This window comes from Hordeum vulgare, chromosome 5H (assembly GCF_904849725.1).
Source record: "Hordeum vulgare subsp. vulgare chromosome 5H, MorexV3_pseudomolecules_assembly, whole genome shotgun sequence".
Classification (NCBI taxonomy): Eukaryota; Viridiplantae; Streptophyta; class Magnoliopsida; order Poales; family Poaceae; genus Hordeum; species Hordeum vulgare.
This window is the reverse complement of record NC_058522.1, coordinates 256389594-256408492: the sequence shown is the minus strand read 5'-3', so window position 1 is coordinate 256408492 and position 18899 is coordinate 256389594.

Genomic DNA, 18899 nt, shown 5'->3' with positions numbered 1-18899 from the left:
TGCTGTAGCTGCCAACCGCGCGTGTTTTGGTGCTGTGCAGCGCCGTCTAGGTCGCCTCCGGCGAGCCCTCCGCCGCGGGTCTGGTCGCCGGCGACCACCCTCCGGTGGGCGTCGACGTGGCCGACCATTAGGGCGTAATCGCCCTCCCCTCAGTCGCTGACAGAGGGCCCCACGCCTGGTCAAACCCCAATTAGGGGCTGGTCAGCGCGGGATTAGTCCCAGGGAGGCTGACCAGTGGGGCCCCCCTGTCAGGTTTGACCTGAACAGGTCGGCTGACCTGCTGGCGTCAGCCTGATGCAATAAATAGAATTTCCAGTATAAAACTAATTCAGGAAATTGCTAAAATTTGCAAAAATCATAGAAATTAATCTGTAACTCCAATGAAAATAATTTATATATGAAAAAGTATCAGAAAAATTCAAGGATTCTAATTATGCTATTTTCAACCATGTTCAAAAAAGTTACAGAACCCTAAATTGTGGAATAAGGAATAATTCAATTCTTTTAATCACTTTATAAATGGAATTTGCAAAAATATTCAAATTTCATTATATATGCAATGATCACACACTGCCCTAGTTACAAATCAGTACCATAACATGACATTTCATGCATGTTAACATCAAGTTGATCTGAGCATCAGGTCGAATCAAATAAACCGGTATCCGAGAATACCCCGTTTGAATTGCTATTCGAATGTGATTCAAATCAACTCTAAACCTATTACATGTTGAAAATAATAACTTATAACCTTGCATTCTCATGCCATGTTCATGCATCATTTTGAGTGCATATGATTGTTATTGAATGTTACCATTCGTTTCGGTAGGCTCCGCACCCCCGGATTCCACCGAATATCCGTCTCACGGATATCGTTCCTCCTCTGAGAAACAAGGCAAGCAACCCTTTTGATCATCCCGATAACTCCTATGTTCTTGCTCCTACACCTATTTATTGCATTAGGATCAAATGCTTCAACTGCTTTTGCCACGATAGCTGGACCCACTTCCTTTGCATGACTTAACCTTGTCACAGTAATTAGCCGAACCTTGCAACCTAGCATACATGGTAGTTGCTTGAGCTATGATGTGCCTTATCCTGCTATGCATGCTTTGCTTAGAGTTGTGTATGGTCTGTCATCTGGGAGATGAATAGAAATGTGGAATACATGGAATACATGGTGAGCAAAGGGTGTGTGTTGAACTTGATTTGCTAAAGGTACCGGTGAAAGGCTGTGTAGGAGTACATGGCGGGTTGTTTCATTGGAACCGTCCTTAGGAACTGAGTTCCGTGTATGTAATCCAAGACTAGATACTACCACATGCTGGGCCCTGAAATATGACCCCGCTCGGCCTATTAATCGCGTAGTACTCGGTCCAGGAGTTGCAAGTAGTTTCTGGTGTTTATAGTAATGCTGGAGGCCGTGCATGGTGCTGACCTGAGAGGTGGACCGTGATGCGGTAGGCAGTGGCACGGTGTACCAAGTGGCACCCGGATGGTGGGCTTGGGAACCCTGCGCACATCGTTTGAGGCCGTGGCGGAAACCTCGGCCGGACTTCCGTATGGGTTACTCTCAGATAGGCGATAAACCTGGACTAGGTACTAGTGTGGTTAACGGTCGTGGCCGACTCCCTCGCTGGGCTTCCGCTTGAAGGTTGCCGAGGTGCATGACGTGCACATGGCGATAAGTGGCGAGAGCGTGTGTGACGAAGTACACCCCTGCAGGGTTATGATCTATTCGAATAGCCGCGTCCGCGGATATGGACTACTTGGAGACATATGTTGTTCATAGATAACTTCAATGGCTAATCATAAAATTTGTCAAGATAAGCGTGAGTGTCGTGGACGGCATTTCCGTATGGAGACGGAATGATTCCACGATAGTGTATTGTTGTGGTGTTAGTGGACTCGTGTGCGAGAAATCAAGTTGTCAAAACTAATTTAAAAATGCAAGTTGTCTAGCCACGAGTCAAATGTTGGCTTCCTGCATGAAACCCCACATTACCTTTTGATACCTTGCATGAGTAGTTAGTTCTCCTAAAGTCTTGCTGAGTACCTTCGTACTCATGTTTGCTTAATAAATGTTGCAGAGGTTGCTAATGACCCTAATGGAGGGTTCTTCGTAGACATCGACGACGACGAGTAGCTGGTGTCCCAGCTACGATCTGGCCCTACGTCGGCTCTGTAGTATAGTCAGGCCATGTGCCTTCTAGTTGACCTGTTTGTACCCAGACAGTTTATAACTCTTCCGCTGGCTTGTATTTGTATGACTGCTATTATGGGTCGTGAGACCCCTAATGTGTAATATTATGTGTGTGGCTCTTCCGAGCCTCTTAAATAAAGCTTGTATGTTTATGGTTATGTTGTGATGCCATCGATGTATCTATACATATCGGTATGCCATGCGTACGTGTGACGTACCTGATATGTATGGGGTTCGATTACCTAGTCGTGAACTTTAGTAGCACTCCTTACAAGGAAATGCCCCTTTGTGATCCAATGAGCCTTGGTAGTTCGCTACTGCTCCGGACACATTGGTTGACCGGCATGTGTCCTTCTTAGCTGCTGTGTCTGTCCCCTTTGGGAAATGTCACGCGACGTAATGGAGTCCTTGTAGCTTGCTACGACTCGTCTACGTTCGCTGTTGACCGACACCTGCTTTGTTGGGTCATGTATGCCTGTCCTTGTGCGGAACTGCCACTTTGGTTTATGACTAGACATGTCGATCCGGGTTCTTTGACATTGGAATGCTAGCGACACTATTGCATACGCGAGTCAAAAGACGCAAACGGTCCCGGCTAAGGTAAGGCTGCCGCCGAGGAGTTAACCATGCGTGAGACTGCAAAGCGATGCGATGTGTTACAGGCTAGATTCCTATGGCTTAGGATCGGGGTCCCGACACCTTACTCACCGTAGATCTTCACGAAGTAGGCAATCTCCTTATCCTTACAAACATCTTGGTTCAACTCCACAACACGAACTAGGAGGCTCCCAAGTGACACCTAACCAATCTAGGAGGCACCACCCTCCAAAAGGTAATAGATGTGGTAGATCAATGAACTCCTTTCTCTTGTGCTTCTAAAGATAGTCTCATCAACACAAATCACTCTCTTATAGAATATGCCTGGGTAGAAGAGGTTGATTTGGTGGAAAGTAGTTTGGGGATGCTAGAGATCAAGTTTCAAATGATTGGATTGGAATATCTTGGTCTCAACACATGAGTAGGTGGTTCTCTCTCGGAAAATGGATTTGCAAATGAAGTGTGTGTTCTGAGTGCTTCTCCCACAAATGAGAGGTGGGTGAAGGGCTATATATAGGCAGCAGCCAAAATCCAATCGTTACACACAAAAGAGCAAACTTGGTGACATCGAAGTTGGAAACTCAGTGGTACCGACTAGCACTAAAGGTGTGAACTTTTGAATCTCGGTGAGACCGATATATACAACTTGGTGGCACCGAAAAGGTGACTAACGGTCAGATGGCCAAACTCGGTGGGAACCATACTCAAACTCAGAAATTCTGATTTTGTGTATCTTGACAACAAAATGTTGGTCACCCAAACTCAGTAGCACCGATGCAGTTTTGGTTGCACCGATATGGTGAGAATGGCTAGGGTTCCTGTCTGATGTCAAACTCGGTGGGTCCTAAATGGAAATGTTGGTGACACCGAATTTGTGAATATGGAATTTGACAGAGTGGATTTGTGGGAAAAATGAGTGAGTGTTTTGGTGGCTAACTTTGACCATTTGAGCAATCCGTTCATTTTACTACCTCGCCCCCTTTTAATAGTATTATTTTTCCTATGGACTGAAAAAGTGATTTCTCTCAAATATAAAATGAAGAGTCTTCTAGCTTGAACATTGATCCATTATTATTCCTTTCTTGCATCCAGGGGTATCTCCACATAAACCTTAAGCCATAGCTCTCCATGGACTAATCCTGAAATATCTAGATAAAAGTGTTAGTCCAAGAGAAAATGTATGTTGTCATGAATTATCAAAATCACCAAGGGAGCATATGTGCTTTCAAACTCCCCATTTTTGGTAATTGTGACAACATGCAATCAAAGCTTCGAATAAAGATACTCATACGAATATGACAACTTTGAAGGAAATATGACTAGTACAAGCTCCCCCTAAATGTGTGGAATCCCTTTAAATGATAGTTTCTTTGGAATGCATGGTCACACACATGGTAGAAGGACAAGACAAGTCATAGGAATCTTGGCTATATGCATAAAAAATATGTGAATGAAAGACTTCCATGTTTAAGACTCCCTCTTGCAAAGAATATGTGCAAGAAACAAGAAGTCATCATGAACAAGGATATGATGCATATACTTACCTTGAGGATCTTGAGCGTCTTGACATATCAGTACACTTGTGAAGGGTACCCTATTGTAAAAATGCGAAGAAATTCAAAATTACCAAGGAATTGAAGACATAGTTAAGATAGGATTTGATGAAAGAATATGTCTCCAAGGAACAAGAATTTTTTTATCCCCTAAAAATGAGTATGTAAAGTTTCCTCTCCCCCTGAACTATGGCATGTAGATACTGGGAGTAGGTAGGGAAAATAAGTTCAAACCAATAAAGACAATTAAAATGGTATTTATCTCTCTCTCCCTTAATGTGTAGGGTTTGATACAAGTATCTCCCCTTAGTGTTGTTGTTCCCTCTTTTGTATAAGCTTCTTCATAGTATTTGATAGTATTTCTCCCCTATAAATAGGTTCACTGAATGGAAGCTTTGATGATATTTCTCCCCCTTTGGCACAATTACCAAAAATAAAGGTCAGAGGGTAAGGGCTCATTGAGAGAAAAAAGAGGATCCTCGATACTTCTCTCTTTTGTAAGGGTACCTGGAATTTTTCTTTTCTCCCCTTAGATTTTTTGTAGGGTTCATTGAATGTTCTCCCCATTCGGTATGAATAAGAGTTCCTTGAATGATCTCCCCCTAAATTAGGGATCCTAGAGTATTCTCACTCTTATATTGCATGGGATCACTGAGACTTTATCCCCCTAGAGAAGTTGTCTCCCCCTAAGACAATAGTCCGAGAGAAATTATCAGAGCAACGAAGTCAGCAAAATCGGAGTCACTAAGGCATAATGATTCGGTAGAACCGAGATTGATGTTTAGGCCTGTTGGCGAAATCGATTGGGCCGAGTTGCTCAATTCGGTAAAACCGAGTTGCAATGATGGTCAACTCTTTAACAGAAAATAAGTTGATTGAAAGAATTGTTTGAAAAGGTCAAGAGTCCATAAGAATGATAATTCATCCGAGACAGTTGAAAAAAAGTAAGAAGAATAAGAGACGATTTTTTGTTTTCTTTGTTAATACACACATATAGATGAGAGTGGAATGGTTCTAAGAATGTGAAAGGTCAAATGTGAACCATATGATATTCTCCATCTAGATGTGGGGCGGTCACTAGGTCACCTATATCAGAGTATTTGACTTGAGGAGTCAAGCAAGGATGCTTGATCATAGGTCATACTTATCATTAAGCACGAAATGGGGTTTCCATTTTTCGATTAAGCATTTTAATGTCTTTGTATCGCTTGAGTTGCTTTACCTCATGACTTGGTGCAAAGCTTTATCAAGGATATGAGTACATACCTTCGAATGATGTTGATGATGTGGCATGTAGGTGAACTTGTTGAGGATGCTCAATGTTGATGATGATCATCTTCAGTTGGGAGCTATCCATGACGTTTTGGTTCACTTTTCACCTACAATGGTTAGTCATGCAAGGAAGAACATAATATATCCAAATGACATGAGTGAAATTCAATATCATAGAATTGTCAAGGATATGATTTTGTTGTCTTCTTCCTCCATCTTCAAAGAAAAGGTTGTTGATACTTGGCCATGTCCAGATTTCTTTTGATGTGAGTTGATTGCAATCTTGTGGAGTGTATATTTTCCAAGTACCTACCAAAGGTTAGATGAATTACAAGGGAGCATAGTTTCCAAGACATAAGATAGTCATATTAATGGCATCAAGGAACAGTCAGTCAAGCTCATGCCCTTGCATGCATCCGAGTGAGTATAGCTCAAGTTTGAAGCATCAATGATGTTCAACTGACTCCTCAAATGACATAACACTTTCTCATCAAGTGGTTTGGTGAAAATATCAGCTAGTTTTTTGTCAGTACGAACATGCCTGAGATCGATATCTCCTTCGGCAACATGATCATGGATGAAATGATGTCGCACTTGGATGTTCTTGGTTCTAGAATGTTGCACATGATTATATGCAATCTTAATAGAACTTTCATTGTCACACAACAATGGTATTTTTCTAACATGAATGCCAAAATCCTTAAGCGTTTGAGACATCCATAGTAGTTGAGCACAGCATGATCCAGCGGCAATGTATTCAACTTCGACATTTGATAAAGGTACCGAGTTTTGTTTCTTGGATGTCCAAGAGACAAGAGATCTCCCAAGAAATTGACATGTACCCAAGGTGTATGTTCAATCAACCTTGTCTCGAGCATAGTCCGAGTCGTAATAGCCAACAAGATCAAAGGAAGATCCCTTGGGATACCATATGCCAAAGTTTGATGTATGTATAAGGCATCTCACTATCCTTTTCACAGCGAATAGATGACACTCTTTAGGTGCTTCTTGATAGCGGGCACACATGCAAACACTTAGAATGTTATTAGGACGAGAGGCACATAGATCTAACAATTATCCAATCATTGATCGATAAAGCTTTTGATCATCGGGTGCGTCATCCTTAGTGAGGTCAAGATGTACACTAGTAGGCATGGGGGTTCTCATACCTTTGCATTCTTGCATGTTGAACTTCCTGATCAAGTCCTTGGTCTACTTGGTTTCAGAGATGAACGTACCTTATCTCGATTGTTTGATTTGCAATCCAAGGAAGAACTCCAATTCACTCATCATGGACATCTCGTACTTGTCTGACCCCATCTTTCCATACTTTTCACTAAAATGTGGGTTAATAGAGACAAAGATAATATCATCCACATATATTTGACAAACAAATAGTTCGCCATTTACTCTTTTAGTGAATATGGTTACATCAATTTTGCCAATCTCAAAACCCTTTTCAATGAGAAACTTCGTTAGGCATTTGTACCAAGCTCTAGGTGCTTGTTTAAGACCATATAAAGCTTTACAAAGTTTGTAAACATGATCAGGTTTCTTAGGGTTCACAAAACCAAGAGGTTATTTAACATAAACTTCCTCTTCAATTTCTCCATTGAGAAAGGCACTTTTAATATCCATTTGGTAGAGAGTTATATCATGTTGATTGGCATAAGGTAGAAGAATAAGAATGGCTTCAAGTCTAGCAACAGGAGCATAAGTCTCACCATAGTTCATACCTTCGACTTGCGTATATCCTTAGTCTACGAGACGTGCTTTGGTATGTACAACTTGTCTGTCTTCATCTTGCTTGTTCCGAAACACCGATCTTATACCAATGATATTCTGCTTGCCTTCTATTTTTCAACAAGTGTCCATACTTCGTTCCTCTAAAAGTTGTGTAGTTCTTCATGAATGGCATTCACCCAATCTAAATCTTGGAGAGCTTCTTCCACCTTCAAGGGTTCAATGCTAGATATGAAAGAATAATGCTCACAAAAGTTAGCTAGTCCAGTTTTAGAGCGAGTGATTCTCCCGTTGTTTATGTCAATGAAGATTTGTTTCAGCGGATGATCTCAGTCCACCCTTGCTCTAACTCTTGAAAACTTCTCCTTATTGGATGGAGGAGCTTCTTCTTCGTCGTCATCTTGAGCATTGTCGTTCGTGTCATCTTCTCCTTGAGGTGGTGGTGAGGAAGGTTGAGGTGGATCATCAAGATGTTTCTCTTCCTCTTCTTCATCATGTCACGTACCGCTTATGGATGCTTCCATGTCATTTTGCGGTTTTCCTTGATGTGAAGTAGGATCTGCCCCTTGAGTTGATGAAGTTCTTTCCTTCACCTACATGGGACGAATCTTGCCAATGGACAAATCTTTGATAGCTTCCGAAGGTTTCTTATCTCCTATATCAATTGGCAATTGTTCGACTTGCGAACCGTTAGTCTCATCAAACTTCACATCTACCGTCTCTTCAACTTTTCGAGTGAAGTTGTTGTAGACATGGTAAGCGTGAGAGTATGATCCGTAACCAAGAAGGAAACCTTGATAAGATTTAGGTGCAAATTTAGATCGATGATGCTTATGAAGAATATAGCACTTAGAGCCGAATACTCAAAAGTATCCAACTTGGGGTTCGTTACCGGTGAGTAGGTCGTATGTTGTTCTATCGAGAAACTTGTGCAGGTAGAGTCGGTTTACGGCATGGCAAGTTGTTTCCATGGCTTCTTCCCGAAAGTGTCTTGGAGTCTTGTATTCGTCAAGCATCTTTTTTGCCATCTCTATGAGCATACGATTATTCCTCTCGACAACTCCATTTTGTTGAGGTGTGTATGTTGCCGAGAACTCATGTAAGATACTTTCTTCTTCAAGAAAATTATCCACATTAGTGTTATTGAACTCCCTTCTGTTGTCGCTCTGAACCTTCTTGATCTTCACTTCAAACTGGTTTTGAGCTTTTCGAGCAAATTTCTTGAAGATCATTTGTACATGCGACTTGTCATTGAGAAAGAACACCCACATAAATAAGGAAAAATCATCAACAATAACTAGACCATAAGAATTTCCACCGGGTCTCTTATAAGCGTTGGGACCAAAGAGATCCATGTGAAGCAACTCGAGGTGTCTTCTTGTGATCATGATGTTCTTCACGGGATGACTTCCTCCAACTTGTTTTCCTGCTTGACAAGCACTGCAAAGTCTATATTTGTCACCTTTAACACCAAGAATACAATCACCTTTGATGATTTTGTCAAGACTAAGCATACCAACATGTCCAAACCTTCTATGCCATAACCAACCCTTAGAAGATTTTGCAATAAGGCATGTACGGGGTTTGGATATCTTAGAGAAATCAACAATGTATAGATCACCTCTACGAAAACCAGTAAAGACGATGTTATGATTGTTGCTACAAAAAACTTGCCATTCAACATTCGTAAATAGCACATCGAAACCGAAATCGGCTAGTCTATATACGGAAAGTAGATTGTAGCCAAGATATTCTACTAGCATGACATTCTGAATGGAACTGTCATGAGATACGACCCTTACCGAGACCAAGTACCTTACCTTTGGAGTTGTCTCCAAAAGTTACATACCGCTTCGAGGTCCATAATCTTGTGTGATTTCATGGAACATGTCTTTATCTCCACTCATGTGATGAGTGCATCCACTATCGAGAACCGACTCCTTTCCGCCGGCCATGTAGTCCTTCATGTTAGCAATAAGACTGCGATTCTTCATGGTCTTATCATACTCGGTGTCGAAGTTCTCATCATCATCGTAGTAGCCACGTTCTGCATAGTCATCATCGGATCAAGTTTCCTCGTAACAGACAAAAGTTTCATCAGAAATTTGACTATTACAATGTTCAAGTTTATGCACTCGAATGGCTTCATAAATGATGTTGTTGATGGTAATGACATTTCCTTTGGCACGCATGAGGTCACGAAGCTCAAATAGGAATTTATCGAAGTTAGGATCTGCTGGCTTCATCTTATGGAAAGCAATGTATTTGTTAACAATGATATCAAGATTTTTCAAGGAATAATTTGGATATATTTTCTCTAAGTCTTTCCACAAGCCATGAGCACACACAAAGTTCTGCAACTGATTAAGCACATTTCTTGGTAAACCTCTAATGATAAGATATACGGTGTTGAGGTTACCAAGCATGTAACTTCATCATCATGAGAAGAATGTATGGGGTCAATCGGAGGCACATAGGGATATTCAATATACTAGCGCAAATCAAAATCATAGAATATATCAAGCATTTCGTCTGACCATTGTCTAAAGTACTCCCCATCAAGAATAGGCACTCTACAACTAAAAATCTGGGAACTAGTCACATTCATCTTCCTCCACTGGCAGTTAAACCACGGTTTTGGAGAACTCTCTCTGATACCAACTGCGGGATCGATAGAAGATGTGTCTAGGGGGGTGAATAACTACTTGTCAAGATAAAAATCCTAACCTAACTTATTTCTAGGAGGGTAGAAATCTAGCAGTTGTAACAAGTCTAGGTCACCCTACACATGCAGTTCTAAGAGTATAGCAACGGAAAGTAAAACATGCAAGTGTAATGTAGAGGAGTAAGGCACGCAGATGAAACACATGAGGTTGACACGGTGATTTTTGGCATAGTTCCGATAGGTGGCACTATTGTACGTCCATGTTAGTGGAGGCTTCAACCCACGGAGGGTAACGACTGCGAGATTCTACGGTGGGCTCCACCCATGGACCATCCACAAAGAAGCAACATTGTCTATCCCACCATGGCTTCCGTCCATGAAGGACTATCCTTACTCACTGTAGATCTTCACGAAGTAGGCGATCTCCTTTCCCTTACAAACATCTTGGTTCAACTCCACAACACGAAGTAGGAGGCTCTCTAGAGACACCTAACAAATCTAGGAGGCACCACCCTCCAAAAGGTAATAGATGTCGTAGATCAATGAACTCCTTGCTTTTGTGCTTCTAAAGATAGTCTCCTCAACACAAACCACTCTCTCATAGAATATTCATCGGTAGGAGAAGTTGATTTGTATTGGAATATCTTGGTTTCAACAAATGAGTAGGTGGTTCTCTCTTAGAAAATGGATCTGGAAATGAAGTGTGTGTTCTGAGTGCTTCTCCCACGAATGAGAGGTGGGTGAAGGGGCGTATATAGGCAGCAACCAAAATCCAACCGTTACACACAAAAGAGACAACTCAGTGACACAAAAGTTGGAAACTCGGTGGTACCGTCTAGCACTAAAGGTGTCAACTTTTGAATCTCGGTGAGACCGATATATACAATTCGGTGGCACCAAAAACGTGACTAACATTCAGATGGCCAAACACGGTTCTACCGATACTCAAACTCGGAAATTCCTATTTTGTGTATCTTGGCAATAGAATGTTGGTCACTTAAACTCGATAGCACTGATGCAGTTTCGGTTGTACCAATTTGGTGGGAATGGCTAGGGTTCCTGTCTGAGGTCAAACTCGGTGGGTCCAATATGGAAATGTTGGTGACACCGAATTTGTGAATGTGGAATTTGACAAAGTGGATATGTGGGAAAATTGACCGAGTGTTCTGGTGGCTAACTTTGAGCATTTGAGCAATCAGTTCATTTTACTACCTCACCCCCTTTCAACAGTACTCGCTTTACTATGGACTAAAAAGTGATTTCTCACAAATAAAAAATGAAGAGTCTTCTAGCTTGAAGCTTGATCCAATATTATTCCTTTCTTGCATCCAGGGGTATCTCCACATAATCCTTAAGCCATACCTCTCCATGGACTAATCGTGAAATATCTGGGTAAAAGTGTTAGTCCAAGAGACAAGTATGTTGTCATGAATTATCAAAATCACCAAGGGAGCATATGTGCTTTCAGGAACTCTCAAACCACACAATTTTCAAGGAGGGATTGGATCTGGACCATATCAACATCGATGAGTTCTATTCTGCCCTGCTTCGTCGTGGCCTTGGCCGCACAAGTCCTTTTGTCCATCAGTTTACGCCCATAGACGTGGAGACTCACTACAAGCTGGTAATTTTTGTTTGATATGTTTTTTCTTTTATCAGTTTTATTAGTTTGTATAATTCAATTCTTTTCCTGAACTTCTAGTACCTCAGGAGCATACTTTTTTTATTGAAGTGAACTGCACGATGTTCGTATATCTTGTTTTTTTTCCTCTCGTGTATGGAGCTTGTGTTTGGTTTTTTGCATGTACTATGATACTCCATGAATATAGAATTCGTACTACATGGTTACAAGATTTTAACTGCATGGGTATGAGATGAGCACTACAAGCTTGTACTTTTTTGTTCGTGAAGTGCATCCCTGTTAGAAAGAGTACTGCAGTTTGTCATGTTCCGCATTGCATGTACCTCGGTTACATAAGAGGTTTGGGGAACTGTGTGTGCGTTTTATCTCTACTACTTTGTTAGTCTCTTTGTGCACTCGAGATAGCTCTCATATGTTGTATGTGCGAGTTTGTTTTTTTGTGTGTGCACAAATATGAGAATTGTACTGCTAGTATCGTCCTCTAACGTCTTTTTTTGCAGAAAATCCCCCAACAAGCTGTTATGTATCTCTAGCTCAAGAAGAAGGGTATTCTACACGTTGTTTTCAGCAATGGACACCCGAGTCGAGTGAAGTACCGTGTAGGCGTTGATGGGAGGGTGTATCTGCAGAAAGGCTAGAATGAGTACGTCATTGAAAATGACCTGAAGTCTCAGCAAGTTGTTGTCCTCAACTTTTTTATCCCGAGGATTTTTTGTTTGAAATCAAATTTGACGCGATTGGTTTAGATTTATGAGGTTGATTTGTAATAACTAATTTTTGCGTATATGTCAGAAATTGTTTGTGATCTGAACCTGTTGGCATATATGTCAGAATTTTTGTGCTTTATATGAGGTCACTGCATTTATTTTCTATGTTTTTTGTGTGTATCAATGTGCTTCAATGCTTATCCCAGACTGCTACATATATGGTTTTCTGCATACATCATTTCTCTCCAATGGTTTAGTGGAAGACTCACGACAAAAGTCATACAGATATGCAAATTACTATACATATGATTAATTTATTAAACTATATCTTTTTTTGTCGTTAACCTGTGGCTTCTTCACGATGACTGGATTGTGTTCAATGTTGCACTTTGTCTTGCTTTCCATGGCGGTGTTGCTGCTTCTGGTCTTTTTACGTTTTTTGTAACCCCTTGCCTCGCTGTTGACGGCTGTTTTTGTTTTCTAGCACTTTGAACTGTAATCATCTGTGCTCCTCTCGTTCTGGTTGTTGGCGGTTTTTTGCACCACCATGAACTGCATCCTTTCATGCTCCTGTCTTGTTTTTTGTTTGTTCTATTGTTCTTAGTTTCTGTATGACAACATCCCCTTCTATTTTTTGTTTCTTGTTTGGTGGTATTGTGGGTATTGTTTCTTCATGTTCTTTGTCCTCTTCACTGTCTTCTTCTTCCTCCTCCTCTAATTCGTCTGCTTATTCGTAAGCCACCACTTCTTCAACTGTGATTTCATTTTCTTCATCTGCCTCTTTTTGTATTGTTCTATTGGGGTAGGTTCTTGCATTGTGTCTGTCCCTCTTTTTGCAGACGCTCCAAAGTCTCGATTTTGTCCGTTTCTTTGTGTCCTTAGTCTAATCGTTGTTTGGTTGTGATCGCCATGGCCTTGTTTTTCTTGTTCATGCTTTCTCTTACAGTCCTGGAACTATGGTCGCTGATTGTATTACAGGACTTGCACCTTCTTGTTCCCAGTGGCCGATCATCAATGTACAACTCAGGTTGTGGCTTCCTGTTGTTGTCATTCTTTTTCTCCTTGCGGGCAATCTTTTTTTGTTTCATCGCCTTTTTTCTTCCTCCCTCTAGTGTTTGAAACAGGAGGCGGAAGAATTGTTTCCTGTTTTATTGTATGAGTAGCGCTATGTTCGACATCTTCTTGTTGATTGGTATTGTTGTCAAGCTTGGAATTCTCTGCTAGTTTTATTTTTGCTGCCGCTTCTTCTTCTTCATTGAGCACATCAACTTCCTTGATCAGTTACCTCATACTAGACAACACCCTGTGGTACCCCGCGTCAGTCCTCGTCCCTCTTTTTGCAAGGTCCATTGTTGTTTCCGACAACAATCTTCTATGGAAGAATAATAAACTCGCATCTGGCACTGTTTGTTCCTAATCTCTTCTATCAAACATTGGATTTGATCTTGTGTTCCTCGTGTATCGTTTCAAGATGTACATCTTAGGAATCTTGTGTACTCTCAGGTGATGGAGCATGCATACCACATGTACACAAAAGAGCCCTTCAAACAACACAAGTTTTATTTGTTTTGTAGGTGAACTGCATGAAGTTAGTAAACATGTGTTTTTTCATATTTGTTCATTTTTGCGGAACTGAACTTCAATGCAGAAGTGCATAATATGCAATATTTTCAGTAAATGAGCTTGATGCATAACTTTCAGAAATTAGGATTTTTTGTGCTAGCGAGCCGCACCTATGTGTGTCCAGAGTTTGCATTCACATTCATAGACACCGTTCTTTTCATTGGTGACCACTTGGAATTCATGCCTTGCCCGGTCAAATGCATCCGACCTGTTGTAGTGATGAATGAGGTATTTTGTTGGGTTCTCAGCGCACAGTTCTGCTCTGATTGGAGTGCTGCGGTAGAGTGTTTCTTTGAAATATGCAAAAACTACCCTCGTGTAAACTTTTGATAGATGAACTTCGAACCCAAACTTGGTCGTTGTCTACACCTCTGAATGTATGATTAGCAAAATGCATACTTATGAATCAGAGAACAGAAAATATTGTTTGTTTTTCTAGTTATATAGCACATTTTCATGGAAATTTTATTTTACCTGATTTGCAACTGTCTCTTCGTCCTCGACGGCCCTCCTCGACTGAATTCAATTTTCCACCTGCTGAGCAAACAGATATAGATCATGCTTTTCTCTAACTAAGCTTTTCTTCAATATACGTTCATGCTTTCACTTCTCTGCATGGAAGTCATCCTAGCATAGAAAATTTCCTTGTAATAAGCTGAGATCCACTCATGCCTGTCATCCCACAGTGAATTCATCACTTCGTAGTCTTGCAAGTTGTCTACACCTCTGACTGCACGATATGACATTAGTGAGTGGTTCAACATGGAAGGGAGTTCATCCTAGAGTTTCTCATGCGCCTTATACAACAAGGCGAGGTGCTCTTTGTACTTCTTCATTATGTGCCACCGAGAAAATTGATGTAATGTATCAGGGAGCCTAGTTTTCATTGCTTCCACCATCGAAGAACACTGGTCTAAGAGACACAAGTAGTGATTTTTTACTTGTTAGCAAGACGGAAGAAATACAAGTATACCAAAGAAACGTAAGTATACATGTGTTTTGTATTTTGTACCTGTGAGCTTGCAAATTGGTCGCTTGTACTCCATACATCTCAAGAATGTTTTGAAAACCCACTCGAACGACGGTATCATTTCATCTCGCACAAGGGCAAACAACGAATATGGTGCTCTGCAGATGATGGTTCACTCCCACGAAGACTCCCAACGGCATGTGGAATTTGGTAGTTTTACATGTTGTGTCAAATGTAACGCAGTCTCCGAAATCTTCATATGATCCTCTGCAGCTTGCATTGGAGCATAAGATGTTTTTCACACGTTTATTAGCATCCACGTTGTAACCGTAGAAGAATTCTGGGTTGGTATTCTTCATGTTCTTGAAGAATTCCAAAAGTTTCTTGATGTCATCTTTAGACACTTCCCTTGCAAACTTCGGTTATCTGCATTTTAAAGGTAATGCAAACTCATCTTATAAAATAGGAAATAATTACCCCACAGAACGCTGAAGAGATATGTTTTTGTCTTGTTCTTACTTGTTGAACCAGTCGCGGCTAGTGTTTCCCATGAACTGCCGACCGCCGGAAAAACGCGTCAGGATTGCCAAAAATTGTGCATGTGTGTGGTTGTCCAGCTGCATGTCCTTCACCAACCGGTCAATCAAAGGATCGCTCTCTTGTGTGAGTGCATGTGAAAAAGCATACCGGGGCTTTCTAGCATGTTGTGATTGTGGTTGAGCTCAACACTTTCTATCCCAAAAGGCCCATTCTTCCTATTTTTTTATCCTAATCCTGCTTTGGAGCCAATCCTTTTGGATGTCTTGTCGCTTTTTCAATCATAGTCCGCCACGCTCTGCTTTTGTGTCCCTTCTCTTGAGCACACAATGTAGGCATTTGTCTTGTGTTTTGACTTCTTGCGTGTTCCAAACTCTCCATATCTTGTCTAAGTGTTGTAAAAGTCCCATGCACTATCGTATGAGGTGAAGTTCATTCCGGCGACAGGTATGAGTGTTGACGACATATTTTGATCCCACATAATTTTTTGCATTTTGAGACAAAGTGCACTATTATGTTAAAATACAAGGACTGCATACGAGTTAATAAAGCACTGCAATGTTACTAATTTTTTGTAAGAGTCGACTATATTAGATGTTAGGCAAAACTTCACACTAAATGTGAGTGTGCACTGCAATGTTATCTCAATGTAGTGCAACTATTTTTTTTCTGGACACGAACTTACATGTGTGTAATGTCGTTCATCCATTGGTGTTTGCAGCTCACCTGGTTGTATTGGACCTGGTGGGGTTACACCACATATGTGTAGTTGAGGATCTCGTGGTGGAAGCAGTGAGGATGACTTGTACGTATCGTTGACTTCTGACTCAGGCATACTTGTTGTTTGCAGTGTTGCACTTGTTTTAGTAACAACAGGTGCGTTCGTAGCCACGTTTCTCGGTGCAACAGGTGGACACTGAGCTCTGTTTTGGGGTGCAGCAGGTGGATGTTGAGCTCTGTTTTGGGGTGCAGTAGGTGGACCCTGAGCTCTGTTTTGTGGTGTAGCGGTTGGACACTATGGTCTGTTTTGGGGTGCAGCAGGTGGACGATGAGCTGTGTTTTGGGGTCCAACAGGTGGACGCGGTGGTAATCTAGTGTGGTTGTGATGTCTCAAGGGATTTGTTTGAAATTGCTCAAGCGGTGGCACATGGTTGTAATGATCATCTTCTGGATCATCATGGTCAACAACATCATCTTTGTCTGTTTGGACATGCTATCCAAATGTAGTAAACTCGTGTTTGTACTCTGGTTTGAGAACTGTTATTGGCTCATCTTCGTCGTCATCGTCTTCACCATTATGTTAGTGAGAACCCTCCCACATGATGGTATCATTGTCGCCATATTTGTCTGCCTCTTCTTCCTTAAATAAATGTTCTTCCGAAGATTATTGCACCCTGTTTGTTGTCATGAACAATCCTGGGGGTATCTTAGGGGTAACCCAACTGATATGTCTCCAGCGTATCTATAATTTTTGATGGTTCCATGCTATTATATTATCAACTTGGGATGTCTTATATGCATTTATATGCGATTTTATATCATTTTCGGGACTAAACTATTAACTCAGTGCCTAGTGCCAGTTTCTGTTTTTTTCCGTGTTTTTGACCTTTTTAGAAAAGAATATTTAACGGAGTCCAAACGGAATAAAACCTGCGGGATGATTTTTTTCCATAACAGAAGATACGCGGAGGACTTGAGAACCAAGGCAGGAGGTCTAGTGGGAGGTCACGAGCCCCTAGGCACGCCTAGGGGGGGAGCCTAGGAGGTTCGTGGGCCCCCCGTACCTCCTATGCCCTATCTCTTTCTCCTATAATATCTCTAAAATCCCGTAACCAAAGAAGATAGCCACGAAAATACTTTTCTGCCGCCGCAAGCTTCTGTCTCCGCCAGATCCCAACTAGGGACCGTTCTGGTGTCGTGTCAGAGGGGGATTCCGACACGGAGGGCTTCTTCATCAACACCATTGCCTCTACGATGATGCATGAGTAGTTCACCACAGACCTTCGGGTCCATAGCTAGTAGCTAGATGGCTTCTTCTCTCTCTTGGATCTTCAATACAAAGTTCTCCATGATCTTCATGGAGATCTATCCGATGTAACTTTCTTTCGCAGTGTGTTTGTCGAGATCCGATGAATTGTGGATTTATGATCAGATTATCTATGAATATTATTTGAGTCTCCTCTGATTTCTTATATGCATGATTTCGTATCCTTGTAATTCTCTTCGAGTTATGAGTTTCGTTTGGCCAACTTGATCTATAATTCTTGCAATGGGAGAAGTGCTTGGTTTTGGGTTCATACCATCCGGTGTCCTCACCTAGTGACAGAAGGGTTAGCGAGGCACGCATCGTGTTGTTGCTATCAAGGGTAAAAAGATGGGGTTTATATCATATTGCACGAATTTATCCCTCTACATCATGTCATCTTGCTAAAGGCGTTACTCCGTTTGTTATGAACTTAATACACTAGATGCATGCTGGATAGCGGTCGATGTGTGGAGTAATAGTAGTAGATGCAGAAAGTATCGGTATACTTGTCTCGGACGTGGTGCCTATATGTATTATCATTGACTTAGATATCGTCATGAATTTGCGCGATTCTATCAATTGCTCAATAGTAATTCGTTCACCCACCGTAATACTTGCTATGATGAGAGAAGCCTCTAGTGAACACTATGGCCCCGGGGTCTATTTACACATCATATATTCAGTTCTACAAAAATACCATAAATACCTTGTTGCACTTTTATTTCTTTTTACCTTTCATCTTCTTCAGATCTCACCTTGCAAATAATCGTGAAGGGATTGACAACCCCTTTATCGCGTTGGGTGCAAGTTTGTTTGCTTTTGTGCACGTTCATTGGTGCCTCATCTTGATACTCCTACTAGATTGATACCTTGATTCTCAAACTTAGGGAAATACTTATCTCTAGTTTGTTGCAATACCCTTTCCTCTTCAAGGGAAAAACCAATGCAAGATCAAGAAGTAGCAGGAAGAATTTCTGGCGCTGTTGCCGGGGAGTATTCAAGTGAAGCATATCCAAGGAAATATCGCAAACTTATCCCTTGCATTTACATTAATTGCCTTTTTCCTCTCGTTTTCCTCTCCCGCACTTCTGAAAAAACAAAATTTACTAAAATATTTGCCTTTTTCGTTCGACCTTTCTTTCGCTTGATTGTTGTTCGCTTGTGAGCTTGTCTGCTTGCTAATGTCCTCATGGCCCAACCAAATGATTATGATGCTTACTATAAAAGGTTGGAAAAGATTGAAACTAGTGCTAAAAGCTTCATGTCTACACGGTTTGATCATAATAGTAACTTTCATAGAGAACTAAGGGAGCAAAATTCTTTTATGGCTTATATGAATAAAGAGGTTGATGATATGGCCA